The sequence below is a fragment of the Furipterus horrens genome, unplaced genomic scaffold (genome assembly GCF_987537825.1).
Source record: "Furipterus horrens unplaced genomic scaffold, mFurHor1.1.pri manual_scaffold_17, whole genome shotgun sequence".
NCBI classification, from domain to species: Eukaryota; Metazoa; Chordata; class Mammalia; order Chiroptera; family Furipteridae; genus Furipterus; species Furipterus horrens.
The window spans coordinates 52,508,675-52,529,024 of record NW_028327187.1 but is presented as its reverse complement, the minus strand read 5'-3'; the positions used below and the strand labels follow the sequence as shown (position 1 = coordinate 52,529,024).

Below are 20,350 nucleotides of genomic sequence, written 5' to 3'. Positions count from 1 at the left end.
TATCACAGAAGAGCAGTATGCCAAAACTAGGTAATGATAAGAATACACTCAAGAAAAAGACTGTTATATTTATCTCTTTATGGTGTTGAACAGGGCTTGGTAAACTTTCTGTAAACTGCCGATAGTAAATGTTTTAGGCTTGTTTTAGACGAAGAGGCTTCTATAACAAGGGAGAAAACAAATTTCAACAAATGTTTATTGATGAATTTCAAAATAATAATAACAACAACAATAGAGTACTTTTTTTGTAATACAAGACTACTGGTGTGAATAATGGAATTCTTCTCGGGGGGGGGAAGCTAACATTTTGTTTAACTTGGGCTCATAGTCAGTGTTCCCTTTTATCAAAATTGTTCCAAATGTTTATCTCTTAGTCTTGATCTGTAATGATATTTTAACTATTTCATTTTATAAATGTCTTTTTTTTTTTTCTTGGAGGAAATTGTGGGATAGTTTATTTTTTTCCCCCAGCTTTTCTTTATTGATTATATTGTTACAATAGTTCCAATTTTCTCCCCTTTTAAATGTCTTTTTTTTTACATAGATAGGGACTGCCACATAAATGTCTTTTTTTACATAGATAGGGACTGCCACATACTGATATGAATCCAGAAACATATTCTTGTTAATTAAAAAAAAATTATTTCAGAATAACTTCAGATTTGTAGAAGAGTTGCAAAGATAGTGCAGAGTTCCTTTGTACCCCTCACCCAGTTTTCCCTACTGTTCTTTTCTTATTTTAACAGTTTTATTGAGATATATTTTGCGTATCATAAAGTTCATCCATTTCAAGTGTATAATTAAATGATTTTTGGTAACTTTACTGAGTAGTTCAGCCATCACCATAATCAGTTTTAGAATATTTTCACTCCCCCTATAAGGTCCCTCATTCTCATTTAATTAATGCTCATTCCTACTCCCAGCCCCAGGTAACCACTAATCTACTTTCTGCGTCTATGAATTTACCTGTTCTGGACGTTTCATCTAAATGAAATCATACAATATGTGGTCTTCTTTTGTTTGTCTTTCTTCACTTAGCGTAATATTTTTGATGCTTCATTGCATTTTATTTCCAAATAGTGTTCCATTTTATGGATATAACACATTTTGTCTGCCTACTCACTCACTAGTTGATAGACATACAGCTTGTTTCCACTTTTTGTCTATTGTGAATAATGCTTGCATTTGTGTGCAAGTCTTTGTGTGGACATGTGTTATCATTTCTCTTTGATATAGGCCTAAGGCTGGAATTACTGAATCATGCGGCAAATTGGTGATTAACTTCTTAAGAAACTACAAAACTGTTTTTCAAAGTGGCGCCATGATTTTGCACTTCCACCAGCAATGTATGAGGGTGTTTGTTTCTCCAAATCCTCACCAACATTTCTTATCATCTGTCTTTTTATTATAGCCATTCTAAATGTATATGAAATGATATCTCATTGCAGTTATAATTTGTATTTCTTTAATAACTAATGATAATGATCATCTTTTTGTGTGCTTATCAGCCATTTGTATGTCCTCTTGAGTGCAGTGTCTGTTTATATTTTTTTTTCTATTTTTAAGTGGAGTTGTTATCTTTATTTTCTTTTTATTGTTGAGCCGTAAGAATTACTTATGTATTCTGGATATAAGTCCTTGTCAGGTATATGAAATGTGGATATTTTCTCCCAGTCTGTTGCTTGTCCTTTCTTTTAAAAAAAGAAAAATTATTTATTTATTTATTTATTTTTAGAGAGAGGGGAAAGGAGAAAGAGAGGGAGAGAAACATCACTGTGTGGTTGCCTCTCACTCGCGCCCCCAACTGGTGACCTTACGTACAACCTAGTCATGTGCCCTGACTGCGAATTGAACCAGTGACATTTGGCTCATAGGCCAGCACTCTATTCACTAAGCCACAGCAGCCAGGGCCTTGCTCGTCCTTTCTTAATGGTATCTTTTGAAGTGTAAGAGGTCTGAATTTTGATGAGGTCCAATTTGTCATTTTTTCTTCTATGGACCATGCTTTTGGTGTTGTACACTTTTTACAAGTGTGCGATTTAATCATTATTAGTATATTTTAGAGTTGTGTCACCATCACCACAATCTTATTTAAAACATTTCCATTATCCCAGAAGGAAACCTCATGCCCGTTTTCAGTCACTTCCCATTTCCACTTCCAACCCTAGGCAACTAAATCTATTTTCTGTCTCTATGGATTTTCACTTTTCTTGGCTTTAATATAAATAGAATGATACAATATGTGGTCTTTTGTGTCTGGCTTCTTTCACTTAGTGTATTGTTTTTGAAGTTTATCCAAATTTTAGTATATATCAGTACTTTGTTCTCTTTTATGGCTGGACACTATTTCATTGTGTAGCTATACTACATTTTATTTATCCATTCATCAGTTGATGGGCATTTGGGTGGTTTCTACCTTTTATTTATTATGAATAATGCTGGTATACATATTCATGTACAAGTTTCTGTGCAGACATATGTTTTCATTTCTCTCGACACATATCTAGGAGTGGAATTGCTGGGCCATATAATAACTCTGTGTTTAACTTTGTGAGGAACTGCCAGCTTCCTTACTAAAGAGACTGTACCATATTTCCTTCCCACTAGCAGTGTATTAAGTTTGAATTTCTCTACATCTCTACCAACACTTGTTAATGTCTATCTTTTTTGTTATAGCCATTTTAGTGGGTGTGAAGTGATATCTCATTTTGGTTTTGTTGCTTTGACTTGTGACAACGTGGGAAGTGTATAAAGCATGTTGTCATTGCTTGTGATTCAAACAATGTTAGTTGTTGAATTCATTTTTCCATTGTATAAGTTTCATATATAAGTGCTGTTTTGCCTTGTAATTTTATTTTTTATTTATTTATTTTTTATTTTGGTTTTTCGATTACAGTTGTCCCCTTTTCCCCTAATTTCTCTCCCCCACCCAACCCACCCCCTCTCCCGCAATCATATCCCTCCCCGTTGTCCATGTCCATGAGTCTTTTATACGGGTTCTTTGACTAATCCCTTCCCTTACTTATCCCCCTTCTCTCCCTCTCCCCTCCCCCCTATTGACTGCTATTCTGCTCTTGCCTTTTAATTTTAGATTGACTTAATTAAGAAACATGATCGAGTCTGCAGCAAAAGCTAATTTTCAGAGCCATTCAGTGTTTGAGGGCAATTCTTCTAATAGTTTAAAAATGTAAAAGTCATTCCTACCTTATTTACCATATAAAAAAAAACCCCACAAAATGGACTTAATTTTACCTGCCAAATGTCGTTTGGTGGTGATTGGTGTAGAACAGAAGTGTCCTGTTTGTAGTAGGTGTTCAATAAATATTTATCCAGTTGATTACAGAGGTACAGTAGGCCTGTTATGTGGTATTCACACAGGATTGGGTATAGTAACATTTCACCATAACTTTACATGAAGAAATTGGATTTGATTATTAGAAACAGCTGGAAAAACAACTCCGAGGGCCTCACCTACTGAGCAACTTATTATAGACCATGTGTTTTGCTTTTATTTTATTTGATATGACACGGCAGTTAACTTTCAATTCTGAGTTCCTTAAGTTCAAGGGTGAGGTACCCCTTGACTTTTTGAAAGCTATAAGACAAGTAGATCTCTAAGGGAGAAGGCCACTTCTCTTTTGTCTCTAGCCCCGAGTTTTGAAGGAACAGTGTAGTTACTGTTTTATCTATGAAGAGTCAGAGGTGGGGTGGGGGGGGGGGGGCTGTTAGGGACTGACTCCTTTGCTACTTATATGATTGAATGTTCTCTATCACTTTTTCTACTGGTTACCTAGACCCTAGGTCATAGAACAAGCCAAGTTCATTTTCACGTCTTACAGAATAATTCTAAGAATAGCTAACATTTATAGATCACATGTATCAGATATTGAGCTTATCTCATTTAATGCTTCACAACAACCCTGTGATGTAGGTACTATTATTCCCCAGCCCCCACCTTTTAAAAAATGAGAATACAGATACAGAGAAGTGAAGGAACATGCTTAAGTTCACACAGTTTAGTAGAAGTCGGAGCTAAATTGGAAATGCCGAACTACTTTACCCCAAAGCCTTAACATTTAATTACTACAACGTAGTGCTCAATATTTCCAAAGATAAAATTATGTATAAACACAAACCTCAGATAATGCAGTACTAATTATTGTCAGAGCTATTTGGGCTGTAATTCTGCCTGTAATTTTGGGGAAATTACATGTTTTTCATGTCCTAAAACAATTTTGTCCAATAGAACACTTTGTGATGATGGAAAAGTTATATATCTATGCTCTTCTAGTATGGTAGCCACTAGTCAAGCTGTGCACTTGAAATGTGTCTAGGAATTAAAATTTTAATTGTATTTAATTATTTTAAATGTAAATACCTTTATGTGACTAATGTTTTTCACTTTGGACAGTGCAGAGAGAGGCAATTTCTCATTTGCTCCTTTCTAATTATCACTGAATATTTTACCTCATGCAAATATTTTTCCATAGCACAACTGGAAAGAAATATATTCTATAGTGAAACAAACTAGGATACAGGGTTCCGCAAATCAATTAACTATAATGGAACTTCTCCATTCCCACCAATTACTAAAATTTAAACAATTGGCCCAAAGACCTTTCTCAATTGATTTTTCATTGTATACAGATATGATTTGTTTATGTGGCATTTTGCAAGCACTTCACAATTGTCAGTTACCTGGTTAAAATGAGATGTTTTAATCTTTGGCTCTAATATATAATTTTTTTCTTTTAAATTTAATTTGAGTTAATTTTTTCTCATCACCTTTATCTTCCCTATACCCTCTTCCCACCTCCACCCATTCTTTTAACCCCTGGAATCAACACACCATTGTCCATGTCCATGAATGCTCTCACTTTTTTTTCTTTTTGATCAATCCCTCCACACCCCCAGTACTTCTCTGACTGGCTTATTTCACTTAGCATAATATTCTCCAGGTCCATCCATGCTGTCACAAAGGGTAAAATTTTCTTCTTTTTAACGGTGTGTCTATAATATTTTTAAGCACATGTTTTGATGCTACAGATTAATGTCCTTGGCATTGTATATCACTGGCCTATACAAACCTTCCCTATCTGAAAGCTGTCCCTGCATGAAACTGGCATATTTTATAGGTTATTATAATTAAATATTTTATTTACTTTCTGGGTTTTAGCTTCCATGTTCTGAGCTATATGCTTTATAAGTGGTTTCTTTTTAAACTTTTTAAGATTCATGAGAAGTTTCAAAAATATTACTAAAAGGCTCCATATACTCTTCATCAGATTTATCCCAATCATTAACATTTCACATAATTATAATATGATCTGAAAGCCAGGAAATTGCCATTGGAATTATGCATGTGCACTTTTATGTTATTTTATTATATGTATAGATTTGTGTAACTGTCATCACAATCAAGATACAAAAATATTTCACCACTAGAAAGCTACCCCTTTATAGTTATATCCACCACTTACCCCCAAAATCTATAACCCCTCACAAACAGGAATTTATTCTCCTCTATAATTTTGTCATTTTGACAATTTTATATAAATGGAATAAAAAATCATGTGACTTTCTCCAGTCTTTTTCACTTAACATAATGTCCTTGAGATTCATCCAAGTTGATATGTATATCAATAATCTGTTTTTTTTTTTTTTTTTTTTTTTTTTATTACAGAGAAGTATTCCATGCTATGGATATATTACACTTCAATTTGTTTAACCATTCACCTATTGAGGGACATTTCAGTTAGTTCCACTTTGGGGCTATTACAAATAAAACTGTTTTGAACATTTGAGTGTATGTGCTTTGTGTAGCTGCAAATTTTCATTTGAGATAAGTGCCCAGGATAGTGATTGGTGGGTCATGTGGTAAGTACATATTAAATTTTATAGAAACTGACCGACTTTTTCCAGAATGGCTATACCATTATCCATTCCAACCAGCAATGTATGGTAGATCCAGTTTCTCTGCGTCCTGGTCATCATTGTCATTGTTTTTTATTTTAGCCATTCTGATAGGTACATAGTGATAGCTTATTGTGATTTTATTTTCATTACTGTAATGGTTAATGATGTGCTTGTTTGCCATCCCTCTCTCTTCTTCAGTGATATCTCCTTATGTCCTTTACCTATTTTCTAATTGCTTTGTTGTTATTTTTTTATTGTTGAGTTTTGACAGTTCTTTATGTATTTGAGACACAACTTCTTTTTTATCATGTATGTAGGTAGTTTGCAAATATTCTCTTCCTTTCCATGGCTTGTCTTTTCATCTTATTAATAGAATTTTTCATAGAGAAGGAAAATTTAAAAAAAAATTTAATGATGTCCAATTCATTGTTTTTTTTTCTTCTTCTATGAATTGTGCTTTTGTTAAATCTTCACCAAGCCCTAGGTCTCAAAGATTTTGTCAGGTATTTTCATCTCAAAATTGTATAGTTACATTGTACATTCAGGTCCATGATCTATTTTGAGGTAATTTTAGTATATAGTTTGATTTTAGTAGATAGGTTGAGGTTAATCTATTAACTATGGATATCTAATTGCTTCAGGTCCATTGAATTGCTTTTGTACTGTAGTAAAAAATGAGTATGCTATACTTGTATAGGCCTATTTCTGCATTCTCTGTTCTGATATACCATGTATTTTTCCCTGTGTCATACCACAATCTTGATTACTATAGCTCTATAATAAGTTTAGAAATTGGATAGAATGATTCCTCCCACTTTATTATTTTTTCAGTAGTTTGTTTCTTTGCCTTTCCCTGTACACTACAGAATAAGCTTGCCTATATCTAAAAAAATCCTCTGGGATGTTGATAGGAATTGTGTTATAGCTATATCAATTTGTAAAGAACTGGCATCTTTACTATGTTGAGCCTTACAAGCCATGAACAGGGTATCTCTCTGAATTTATTTAGATCTTCTTTTATTTCTTTTATTAGTATTTTGTCATTTTCAGCATTGTGTAGTTTTCAGCACACAAGGCCTGTACATGTTTTGTTAGAATTATAACTCTTTCATTTTTTGAGTGACTGTGAATATATTGTATTTTACAGTTTGACTTCCATCTGTTCATTGCTGGTATATAGTAATACAATTGATTTTTGTATAATGATACCTGAAATGTTGCTGAATTTAATGAGTAAGTTCTAGGAGGTCTTCTTTTTTATCTTATTTATTTTCAATTTCTTAGGATTTTCTTTGTAGACCACCTTGTCATCTGCAAATAGAGACAGTGGTATTTCTTCCTTTTTACTCTATCTGCCTTTCATTTCTTTTTCTTCCCTTATTGTTCTGGCTATGACTTCCAGTACTGCGATGAATAGCAGTGTTGAGAGCTGAACCCTTGCCTTGTTCTGGGTCTTAGGGGAGAAGCAGTCTTTTAGCACTAAGGATGAGGTTAGCTGTAGGATTTTGTTCTTCTTTTTTTTTTTTTTGGTAAATATGTGAGGAGGATTTTAAGAATGGCTAAAATTGAGAGAGGTGATTTTAAAGATTTTTTTGCTATGCATTAAGAATGGACTCCCCACTGACATGTTACCTCAAGAGATGAAATAAAAGTTTTAATTCTTTCTGTTAAAATTTTTATTTCATTTAAAGTTAAGACAATTTCCACTTAATTTCCACTTTTCTGTGGACTTTGATCATAGATGAGTGATGAATTTGTCAAATAGCTTTTTCTTTGTCAATTGATAGGACCATGTGATTTTTCTTACTTAGTCTGTTAATGTGTGGATTACCCTGTTTGATTTTCAAATATTGAACTACCCTTGCATCCCTGAAATAAACTCACTTGGTCATAGTATATAAATTTGTATATAGATTGCTGAATTATAATTTTGCAAAGCTATTATGTTAAGGATTTTTGTTTCTGTATTTGTGAATGATAATGACTTGTTATTTAATTTTTTGATACAGTCTTTATCTGATTTTGGTATCAGTGAAATATTGGCCTTCTAATAAGAATCGGGAAGTATTGTCTCCCCTTTTATTTTCTGGAAGAGACTGTAATATTGTTATTGATTCTCTTTTAAGTGTTTGGTAAATTCTATAATGTAACCATTTGGGCCTGGAGATTTCTTTTTCGGGAGTTTTAAAAGTACAGATTCATTCAGTGGGTTGTCTTTTCATTTTTTTGATGTTTTCCTTTGCTGTGCAGAACCTCTTCAGTTTGATGTAGACCTGTTTGCCTGAGAAGATATATCAATAAAAATATTGCTACAAGAAATGTCTGAGATTTTACTATGTTTTTTTCTAGGATTTTTATGGGGTCAAGTCCAACATTAAAGTCTTTAATTCACTTTGAATTTGTTCTTCTTGTGTATGTTGTAAGAAGGTGGTCTAGTTTCATTTTTCCAATTATCTGTACAATTTTCCCAACACTATTTATTGAGTAGACTATCTTTACCAGATTGTACGTTTTTGCCTCATTTGTCAAATATCAATTGACCATAGAGATGTGGGTGTATTACTCGGCTCTCTATTTTGTTCCATTGATCTGTATGTCTGTTTTCATGCCACTACCATGCTGTTTTGATTATTATGGTTTTATAGTATAGTTTGATATCAGGTAGCATGATATCTCCAACTTTGTTCGTCTTTCTCAAGATTGCTGTGGCTATTGGGGATCTTTTGTGGTTCCATCTAAATTTTTGGATACTTGTTCTAGTTCTGTGAAATATGCCATTGGTATTTTGATAGGGATTGCATTAAACCTATAGATTGCTTTGGGTAATATGGACATTTTAATGATGCTAATTCTTCCTATCCATGAATACAGTATATACTTCCACTTATTTGTATCTTCTTCAGTTTCTTCTGTGTATTATAATTTTCTGAGTATAGGTCTTTTACATCATTAGTTAATTTTATTCCTAGGTATTTTATTTTTTTGAAGCATTTATGCATGGGATTGTTTTCTTAGTTTCCCTTTCTGATAGTTCATTATTGGTGTATAAAAAGTGCAACTGACTTCTGGATATTTATTTTCTGTTTTGTTACTTTACTGAATTTTTCAGTTCTAGTAGTTTTTGGTGGTATCTTTAGGGTCCTCTATATACAGTATCATGTCATCTGCAAATAACGACAGTTTTACTTCTTCCTTTCTAATTTGGATGCCTTTTATTTCTTCTTGTCTGACTGTTGTGGTTCAGTTTTCCAGCACTATGTTAAATAAGAGTGGTGAAAGCAGACATCCTTGTCTCTTTCCCAATCTTAAGGGAAACTTATAAGGAACTTATAAAACTCAACACCAGAAAAAAATCTAATTAGAAATGGGCAAAGGACCTGAATAGACACTTCTCTAAAGAGGGCATACAGATGGCCAATACACACATGAAAAGATGCTCAGCATCACTAATCATTAGAGAAATGCAAATTAAAACCACAGTGAGATACCTCACAACTGTCATAATGGCTATCATCAATAAATCAACAAGCAAGAAGTTTTGGCAAGGATGTGGAGGAAGGAGAACCAATTTACAGTGTCTGTGGGAATGCAGATTAGCATAGCCGCTGTGGAAAACAGTATAGAGTTACCTCAAAAAATTAAAAATGAAGCTGCCTATCACCCAGCAATTCCACTTCTGGGGATATAAGATCTGTCTGGCAAAAGCACCAATTTGTGTTTACTGGACTTGTATGTTTATTTTCTTCACCAAATTAGAGAAGTATCCTTTCATTATTTTTCCAAATAACTTTTCAGATTCTTGCTCTTCCTCTTCTCCTCCTGGCAACCCTATGATTTGGATGTTGTAAGTTTAAACTTGTCCCAGAGGTTCCTGATCCTCTCATTTTTTTCAATTCCTGTCTCTTCTTTCTGTTCCAGGTGAATGTTTATTTCTTCTTTATGTTCCAAATTGTTGATTTGAATCCCAGGTTTGTTCCCTGAATATTTATCTTTATTTCACTTTGAATAACCTTCACTTCTTGCTTTATTTTGTGGCCATGCTCAGTCATTTCTCTGAGCATCCTAATCACCAGTGTTTTGAACTCTGCATCTGAGAGGTTGACGGTCTCTCTTTTGTTTTGTTCTTTTTATGGGGTTTTGTTCTATTCTTTCGTTTTGGCCATATTTCTTTGCTTCCTCAATTTGGCAGCCTCCCTGTGTTTGTTTCTGTGTATTAGGTAGAGCTACTTTGACTCTATGTCTTGGTAGTATGGCCTAATGTAGTATGTGTCCTGTGGAGTCCAGTGACACAGCCTCCCCTATTACCCAAGCTGGATACTCGAGGTGCACACTTTGTATGGGCTAAGTACACCCTCCTTTTGTAGTTGAGCCTTGGTTGCTGTTGGCAGATCAATGGAAGTAATTTACCCAGGCCAGTCAGCTGCAAGGACTGACTGTGACCATTGACCACCAACCTCCACCCTCTGTGGAGGACCAACTGTGCACAGGCAGGGTGGTGGTGCTCCAGTGTGGTCTGTAGCTGTCCACTGGGTGTGCTGGCCCTGGGGTTTCCTGTGAGGTACAGGCGAAGGTCAGCCCCCACCTGTGTTTTTCCTGGGGCACCCTACCTGCGCTATAACACAATCTGAGATGGCTGACACTTGTGCTGAGATTGGAGATTCCCAGGCAAAGCCAAGCTGTGAATCTAAGCTGTCTGCTGATAGGGCTGGGTCTGGAGCTTACTGAAGTCAGCTGTTGTTTGTTTGATACAATTTAGGAAGTTGTGCAGCAGGAGCCAAGACCAGCCATTCATATGGAAAAGCAGCTTGGCTGAGCTGGTAATTTGGGTGGGGTGGAGTCTCTGGGGATCTCCAAGGCGGGTCAAATAGTGTTAGCCAGGTTGATGGAGTCTCAGATATGGCATTTGGTTGCCAGCTCTGCGGGGACAATGGCCTCTGCTCGCCTTGATACCAGACACTTCAGTTTCTCCCTCTATACCACTGGTGCTTTTCAAGCTGCCATCTGGGTGCTGGAGCTCAGAGGGAGTGAGTGTGAGTAGGTGAGTCCATGTGTGTGTTCTTTAAGTGGAACTGGTTGGAGCTCCAGCAGTTTCTTCCACCGACTCAATTCCTGCTGGTTTTTGCAGCCAGAAGCTGTGGGGACTTATCTTCCTGGCATTAGAACCTTGGGGTGGGGGTGCCTGCTGTGGGGCTGGGACTTCTTGATCCAGAGATATCCCTTCCAAATTTTTATGCACATGTGGGTGAGAGACCAGCCAGTTCTACATCTTCGTCCGTCCTACCAGCCTGAATAGATGTGGTTTCTTTATTTCCATATTTGTCCAACTCCCATTTATTTTGATTTCTGATGGTTCTGACTGATGGTTGTTTTATGTTTGAGTTGTAATTTTGAAGTGGTTGTGTGAAGAAGTGAACCTTGTTTGTCCATGCTGCCATCTTGACCAGTTCTTCTCTTCGGATTTTCTGTTCCTTCATGATTGAGTCTTGCTATGCTGTATGTTTCTAGCAATTTATCTCTTTCTGCTAGGGTACCCAAATAATTGATGTATAATTGTTCATAGCAGTCTTTCATAATTATTTTAATTTCTGTGGCATAGGTTATATCTCCTCCTTTATTTCTGATTTTATTTGAGTATTCTCTTTTTTAGCTAATATAGATAGCTAAAGCTTTGTCAATTTTTTGATTTAAAACACTGTTAGTATTCTTTTTTTTTTTTTTGGTTTTTCAATTACAGTTGTCCCATTTCCCCCCATTTCTCTCCCCCACCCAGCCCACCCCCTCTGCCGCAATCATATCCGTCCCCGTTGTTCGTATCCATGAGTCATTTATACACGTTCTTTGACTAAACCCTTCCCTTACTTATCCCCCTTCTCTCCGCCCCGCCTCCCCCCTATTGACTGCTATTCTTCTCTTTGTTTTATTTAGTTCTTTTGTTTTTGTTGTTCTTTAGTTTCCTGTATTAGGTGATATCATATGGTGTTTTTCTTTCTTTGCCTGGCTTATTTCACTAAGCATAATTCTCTCTAGTTCCATCCATGTTGTCGCAAATGGCAGGAGTTCCTTCTTTCTTTCTGCTACATAGTATTCCATTGTGTAAATGTACCACAGTTTTTTGATCCACTCATCTACAGATGGGCACTTAGGTTGTTTCCAGCACTTAGCTATTGTAAACAGTGCTGCAATGAACATAGGGGTGCATAAGTTCTTTTGAATTGGTGTTTCAAGATTTTTTGGGTATAATCCTAGCAGTGGAATTGCTGGTTCAAAAGGCAGTTTCATTTTTAGTTTTTTGAGGTAATTCCATACTATTTTCCATAGTGGCTGTACCAGTCTGCATTCCCACCAACAGTGCAGTAGGTTTCCCGTTTCTCCACATCCTCGCCAGCACTTGTTGTTTGTTGATTTGTTGATGATGGCCATTCTGACTGGTGTAAAATGGTATCTCATTGTGGTTTTTATTTGCATCTCCCTGATGGCTAATGATGTTGAGCATTTTTTCATGTGTCTATGGACCTTCTGTATGTCCTCTTCAGAGAAGTGTTTGTTCAGGTCCTTTGCCCATTTTTTAATTGGGTTGTTTGTTTTCTTGATGTTGAGTCATATAAGCTCTTTATATATTTTGGAGATGAGTCCCCTGTCTGTGATGTCATTGGCAAATATGTTTTCCCATATGGTTGGTTTCCTTTTCATCTTGCTGATGTTTTCTTTTGCTGAGCAGAAACTCTAGTTTGATGTAATCCCATTTGTTTATTTTTTCCTTTATTTCTCTTGTTTTAGGAGATGTATCCGTGAAGAGATTGTTACGTGAGATATCTGATATTTTCTTGCCTATGTTTTCCTCTAGGACTTTTATGGTGTCATGGCTTACATTTAAGTCTTTGATCCATCTTGAGTTTATTCTCGTGTGTGGTGTAAGGTGGTGGTCTAGTTTCATTTTTTTGCAAGTCCCTGTCCAGTTCTCCCAGCACCATTTGTTAAAGAGGCTCTTCTCACTCCATTTTATGTTCCTTCCTCCTTTATCAAATATTAGTTGACCATAGAGACCTGGGTTTATTTCTGGACTCTCTATTCTGTTCCATTGATCTATATGTCTGTTCTTATGCCAGTACCAGACTGTTTTGATCACAGTGCCTTTGTAGTATTGTTTGATATCTGGTGTTGTGATTCCTCCTGCTGTGTTCTTCTGTCTCAAGATTACTTTTGCTGTTCGGGGTCTTTTTTGGTTCCATATGAATTTATGGAGTATTTGTTCTAGGTCTATGAAATATGTCATTGGTATTTTAATAGGGATTGCATTGAATCTGTAAATTGCTTTGGGTAGTATGGCCATTTTGATGATGTTGATTCTTCCCATCCAAGAACATGGTATTTGCCTCCATTTATTTGTATCTTCCTTAATTTCTTTCTTCAATGTTGCATAATTTTCAGTGTAGAGGTCTTTTATCTCTTTGGTTAAGTTCATTCATAGGTACTTTATTTTTCTTGTTGCTATAGTAAGTGGTATTTTCTTTTTTGCCTCTGTCTCTGATATTATATTGTTGGTGTACAGAAATGCCTTAGACTTCTGTATATTTATTTTGTACCCTGCTATTTTGCCAAATTCACTTATTATATCGAGTAGTCTAAAAAACTGTTAGTATTCTTAATATTATTGTTTTTCTATTTTCTATTTTGTTTATTTCTGCTCTAATCTTATTTCTTTCTGCTAAGTTTGAACTAAGTTTTTTTTTTCTATTTCCTTGAGGTATAATGTCATATTTTTTATTTGAGAACTTTCTTCTTTTTTATTGTAGGCATTTGTCAATACAAACTTCCTTCTTAATACTGCTCTTGTCGTATTCCCTAAGTTTTCCATTATTTTCCTTTGATTCAGGGTATTTTCTAACTTCACTTTTGATTTCTTCTGTGACTGGTTGTTCAAGGTGGTGTTCTTTTTTTAATTTCCATATATTTGTGAATTTTCCAGTTTTGCTTCTGCCATTAATTTGCACTTTCATTCCACTGTGGTTGAAAAATATTGTAAGTATGATTTCAGTCCTTTAAAATTTGTTAAGAATTGTTTTGTCACCTCACGTATGATATATCATTGAGAAGAATGTGTATTCTCCTGCTATTGGGTGGAATGCTTTATAAATCTGTGTTAGGCTCATTTGACCTTATGTTGTTCAAGTGTTTTATTTCCTTACTGATCTGAATGTTCTATCCATTATTGAAAGTGAGGTGTTGAAATCCTCTATTATTGTGTTGGTGTCTCAGGGGCCACTAGGCATCCAATGTGTGCCAGCTCCCTGTCGGCACCCCCAATTCATGTGAGACAGATACTAGTCCCTTAGGCAGTCCTCCAAAAAAATCAGAATGCTGGATGCACATTTAACTCCTCTTCTTCCTTCTTGAGGGAGAAGTCTCAAGTTGTGTACCTTCTGATTGCACTGAGCCATTTGAGCCCCAGTAAACTGCCCTCTTCTCTTCTTTGTTTTCAGTGGTCTTCAACATCCAAAGTATGTCAGTTCCATTAGTGCTCTGAAAAGCCAGAATGTTGGAGGCATGCTCCCCTCTTCACTTTCCCCCTGAAGTTGTGGGCTGGAGCATTCTCTCTTGGCACTGAGCTGTACCAGCTTGGGGGAGGGCTGATGTGAGTAAAATTAAATTGCTCTTACCTGTTCCAGTGTGGCTGTCCTCAGATTTTTTGCTAACCTTGGGTTCTATAACTTCCTAACTGGATTCTGGAAATCTTATACAAGTGCTTTTGTTCATATATTGTTGTTAAATTGGAATTTCTATGGTGTGGAATGAGGGCTAAGATTTGCTATTCTGTCATCTTACTTGCATGCTATATATTTTGATAAGTTATATAATTTTTTCCTTCAGTGCAATGTATTTTTTTTATTTCCTTTGAGATTTCCTTTTTGATCATTGGATTATTTAGAGGTCGTTTAATTTCCAAGCCAGACCGTCTTCTTCTCTCTTTCAAAGTTATGTATATCTATAACACATATAATATATACAAATATATATAATAATGTCCAGTGTTTTTAGATGTACTTATTGGAAAGATTTTAAAAACGTGTGTCTATTCTATCTTTCTTAGAACCAGAAGTTGGTTCCTTAAAGAAAACATGGATGATGTGTTAGTTATTGCCTTTCTCCTAGTAAAAGTCTAGTTAAAAATGGAGACTTCCAGCCAAGATGGAGGCCTAGACTGATACTCTCCATCTCCCGTCTCCCTCCACGACTAAGAAGAAATACAATTACCGCAAAACCAGCAATAACCAGAAGTTCCAGAAAATAAATGGAAATCCAACATATGAAGTTATAAAGAAGGGGTGCTCATCCGGACAGGTAGGAGGGGCGAAGCTGAGGAGGAGAGGTCAAGCTGAGCTGTCCGCAGCAGCAGCAGCGACAGCAGCAGGATAGCAGTAAGCACAGACACCATATTTAAGGGGAGGCAAGAAGCGCCTGGGGAGCATCCCCGGCTGCAGACCAGACCCGTCAGCTTGTGATTCCAAAGCCGGGGAAGGCAGACCTCCATTGCCTTGGACTGTGAGGCCGGTGGGGGTGGGGACGGAGGAGGAGGCTCCCGGTCTCTAAACGGAGAGTGAACGGTAAGAATCTATCTTGGACCCCCACCCTCACAGAAAACACCACAGCATGGTGAGGCGGGTCTCCCGGGTTTGACGAGTACATGGAGCTCCGCCCTCTATAGCGTAGGAGGTGTGACAGCCCTGCCCAGGAAGCAAAGGTAAACACGAAACTGTTCAAGATGGCACAGATCATGATAGAGATCCCAGTGACGCAGCTGACCAGACAGAAAATCTCTAATCCAATGAAGCAGTAGATAGCAAATCTTTCTGAGGCACAGTTCAGAGCTTTGCTTATAAAAGTGCTTACAGACCTAACAGCAGATCTTAAACAAGACAGGGAAGGAATGAAGGCTAGTCCTGCTAAAATGAACAAAAATACATATGAAACTAGTGGTGAAGGAAAGAAAACCAAGGATCAAATCAACAAATCGGAACATACGGAAGCAACAAACAGTCAATCAGTACAGAAACAGGGAATGAGAAGTGAGGAAAATGAGGAGAGGCTCAGAAACCTCTGGGACAGCTATAAGCGGGCCAATATCTGAATCACAAGGTTGCCAGAAGGTGAAGAAGAAGAACTAGAAATGGAAAAATTATGTGAAAAAATAATGAAGCAGAACTTCCCTAACTTTGGGAAGGAAATAGACTTACAGGTCCAGAAAGCACAGAGAGTTCCAAAACAACTGGGCCCAGGGAGAACCACACCAAGACACATTATAATCAAAATGTCAAAAATGAAGGATAAAGAGAGAATCTTAAAAGCAGCAAGAGAGAAGAAGAGAATTACATACAAAGGGGTCCCAATAAAACTGTCAGCTTATTTCTCAAAAGAAACTCTTCAGGCAAGAAGGGACTGGCAAGAAATATTCAAAGTAATGAAAAGCAATAACCTACAACCACAATTACTCTATCCAGCAAAGCTGTCATTCAGAATAGAAGGGCAGAGAAAGTGCTTCTAGGACAAAGCAAAACTGAAGGAGTTCATTAGATTCAAACCACTGTTATATAAAATGTTAAAGGGAGTTGTTTAGGAGAAAAAGGATCAAAACTATGAACATTAAAATGAAAACTGTATCACAACAACCAATGGCAGAAGCTAGGGAACCGAAACAAACACAAATTAAGTAGGCAACGAGAGTGTGAACCGAATTATAGGTATGGAGAACATTTTGCAGGGAGGTCAGCAGGGAGGAGGAAGTGGGGAAAGGGAGGGAGGTGGTACAGGGATTAAGAAGCATAGTAGAAGGGAGTGGAGTAGATAGGAAGATGTTGAGAAGAACTATATGCACAACCAATGGGCATGGACTAAGGGTGGGGGACAACTGGAGGGAGAGGTGTCACTGGGTGGAGGGCAACAAATGGAAAAGAAATTGGGACAACTGTAACAGCATAATCAATAAAGCATATTTTAAAAAAAGAATGGATAAAATCACTCTGACCCTTAACATCATAGGCATACTTATTTTTTAAGCTTTTTTTTTTACTTAGTTAAAAAATACATAACAAAAAAATTACGATATTAAATAATTTTAAGTGTACAGTTCAGTTGTGTTAAGTATATTCACATTGTCATGAAATGGATCTCCAGAACTTTTTCATCCTACAAATCTAAAACTCTACACCCACTAAACAACAACTTACTTATTCCCTAGTCCCTAGTAACCACCATTTTACTTTCTGTTTCTATGAATTTTACTAGTTTAGACATCTCATTTAAGTAGAATCACACAATACTTCTCATTCTGTGACTGACTTATTTCACTTAGCATAATGTCCTCAAGTTTCATCTATGTTGTAGCATGTAACAGGATTTCCTTTCTTTTTAAGAGTAAATAATGTTCCATTTATTTATTAACATGTACCACGTTTTGCTTTTTCATTCATCCACTAATGGACATTAAGATTGTTTCTACGTCTTGGCTACTGAGTATAATATTGCAATGAACATGGGTGTTCAAGCATCTCTTTGAAATCTTGATTTAAATTCTTTCGGATATATACCTAGAAGTGGAGTTGCTGGATTATGATAATTCTTTTAATTGCTTAAGGCACCTCAGTACTGTTTTCCATAGTATTTGCACAAGTTTGCAATCCTAGCAACAGTGTACAAGGTTTCCAGCTTCTTTACAGACTCAATAACACTTGTTATTTCTATAGCCATCTTAATGGGTGTGAGATAGTAGCTCATTGAAGTTTTGATTTACAAGGTCTGTTCAGAAAGTATCCAGCCACATACTATGAAAAACAGAACATTTATTGAAGAAGATACAAGACACAATAAACATTGTACATAGAACAATTTTGCTAACTGGGCTTTTGTTTCCAGATCATAGCTGTAGACCCACAAGTCATCTCCAGTTATGACCTTCCCCCCCCCCCCCAGAACCATTTTCTTTTTTTAAATTTATTTATTGGTTTTCTATTACAGTTGTTCTACATTTTCCCCAATTGCTCTCCCCAGCTCACCCACCCACAGTTATGACCTTCTTGAGGAAATCCGGTTATTGGTAGTGGTTTGATTCAAGTCATTAACAACTGCAGCATGATGTTCCTTCTGCTCTGGTAGCAGAAGTGGTGAAATGAATTTTGCCATGACATGTTTCATGGCAAGATCCTGCATCAAAATCTCAGACACAGTAGTGTTTGGAATCTCCACATCAGCTTCTAGTTCTCACATTGTCAGTTGCCAATCTTTGTTGCTTTACAGCCCATACACCTTCAATATACTCAGGTGTTCTGCTTGTTACAGGTTTTCCTGACCACGCATCTCTTTCAACAGATTCGCGACCATCTTTGAAGCATTTGTGTCACACTTTTATTTGTGCTGCACTCATTGCATCATTCCCTGAAAGCCTTCTGAATCATCCAAAAAGTTTCTGCAGAGGAAGGTTCAAGCTTAATGCAAAATGTGATGCAGATTCGTTGCTCTTCTCACTCGATTATTTTGAATGCAACAGCCACACAGTACACATGTTCACTCAACGGCATCTACTGCCCCCACTGCCTAGTACAGTAAAGTTGTCATTGTTCACACATGCACTTTCCAGTTCACTCTCCTTGGTTGCCAGGTTACATCAATGTCGCACAAACCATTCTCACTATATTAATAATGGCTGGACTTTTTCCAGACAGACCTAGTACATTTCCCTGATGATTAGTGATGTCAATCATCCTATAATATGCTTGTTGGCCATTTGTATATCATCTTTGGAGAACTATTTTTTTTAAGTATATTTTATTGATTATGTTGTTACAGTAGTTCCAGTTTTTTCCCTTTGCTCCCCTCTGCCCAGTACCCTCCTTCCCTCCAGCAATCCCACCCCAGTTAGTTCATGTAATCTTGGTTGTAGGTCCTTGCTTTTCATCACATTGAATACTGCTTGCCAGTCCCTTCTTGCCTGCAAAGTGTCTTTTGAGAAATCAGCTGATAGGCTTATAGGCACTCCTTTGTAGGCAACTCTCCACTTCTCTCTTGCTGCTTTTAGGATTCTCTCTTTATCTTTCATCTTTGGCATTTTAATCATGATGTGTTTTGGTGTAGTCCCCTCTGGGTCCAGCTCTCCTGGGACTCTCTGTGCTTCCTGGACTTGTATGTCTATTTCCTTCACAAAATTTGGGAAGTTTTTCTTTATTACTTTTTCAAATAAGTTTTCAATTTTTTGCTTTCTTTTCTTCTAGCACCCCCATGATTCAGATGTTGGCACATTTAAAGTTGTCCCAGAGGTTTCCAAGCCTCTCCTCATTTTTTTTCAATTCTTGTTTCCTCATTCTGTACTAGTTGACTGCTTTTTTCTTCCTTATGATCCAAATCATTGATTTGAACCCTGGTTTTCTTCCCTTCACATTTGGTTTTGTGTGGATTTTCTTCGTTTCACTTAGCATAGCCTTCACTTCTTCTCTTATGTGTTGGCCATACTCAAGCATATCTTTCAAGCCTGTGAGCAACTTTATCACCAGTGTTTGGAATTCTGCATCTATTAGGTTGGCTATCTCCTCATCACTTAGTTCTCCCACTGGAACCTTGATCTGTTCCCTCTTTTGGGCCATACTTCTGTGTCTCCTCATCTTGACAGGTTCCTGTATTTGTTTGCCTCTGTGTCTTAGGTAGAGCTGTGGCACTTGTTGCCTTTTGAGGGGCAGAGCATTAGGTATTCTCAGTACAGGGAGACCTGTTTCACCATGTTGTGGCGTTCTATGTGGGAGAGGGATCTGAGAGGGAACAATGCCGCTTGCCCAGCACTTGCCCCCTTTCCAGGCACTTCTCTACTTCCGTATGGGACTGGTGCCTCTCTAGCTGTTGCCCTGGCTGTAGTTCCCAGAGTGGATGGGTCTGGGGACATTCTAAGACCATGGGGGCCCTTTAAACAAGTGACTCTGCTGAGAGACTGGCAGTTTTTGCCTCCCCCCAACCCCCACTGGTTTTCACAGTCAGAAGCAATGAAGCTTGATTTTCCCCCATGCTGTCCCATTTGCCTATTTTTCCTGTTATTACATGGCCTTTTACTTTCATATCCTAGAAATCATTGCTGCATCCAATGTCATGGAGATTTCCCCCTATGCTTTCTTCTAGGCATTTTATAGTTTTAGGTATTAAATTTAGGTCTTTAATCTATTTTGAGTTGATTTTTGTATATGGTGTATGATAAGGTCTAATTTGTTCTTTTGCCTGTGGATATTCAGTTTTCCATCACCATTTGTTGAAGAGACTGTTCTTTTCCAATTAAGTGGTCTTGGCACCCTTTCCAAAGACCATTTGACCATATATGCAAAGGTTTATTTTTGAGCTCTCTATTCTGTTAATTTGTACTATTTGTTTTTATGCCAGTACCACACTTGTTGATAATTGTAGCTTT

The 20,350-nt window shown here is 36.9% G+C and overlaps 1 protein-coding gene across 2 annotated transcripts in view; it reads left to right on the top strand.

Moving 5' to 3' along the window:
- Positions 1–20,350, top strand: part of ATG4A (autophagy related 4A cysteine peptidase) — a 91,523-nt gene that overhangs the window by 638 nt on the left and 70,535 nt on the right. The window lies entirely within an intron of this gene.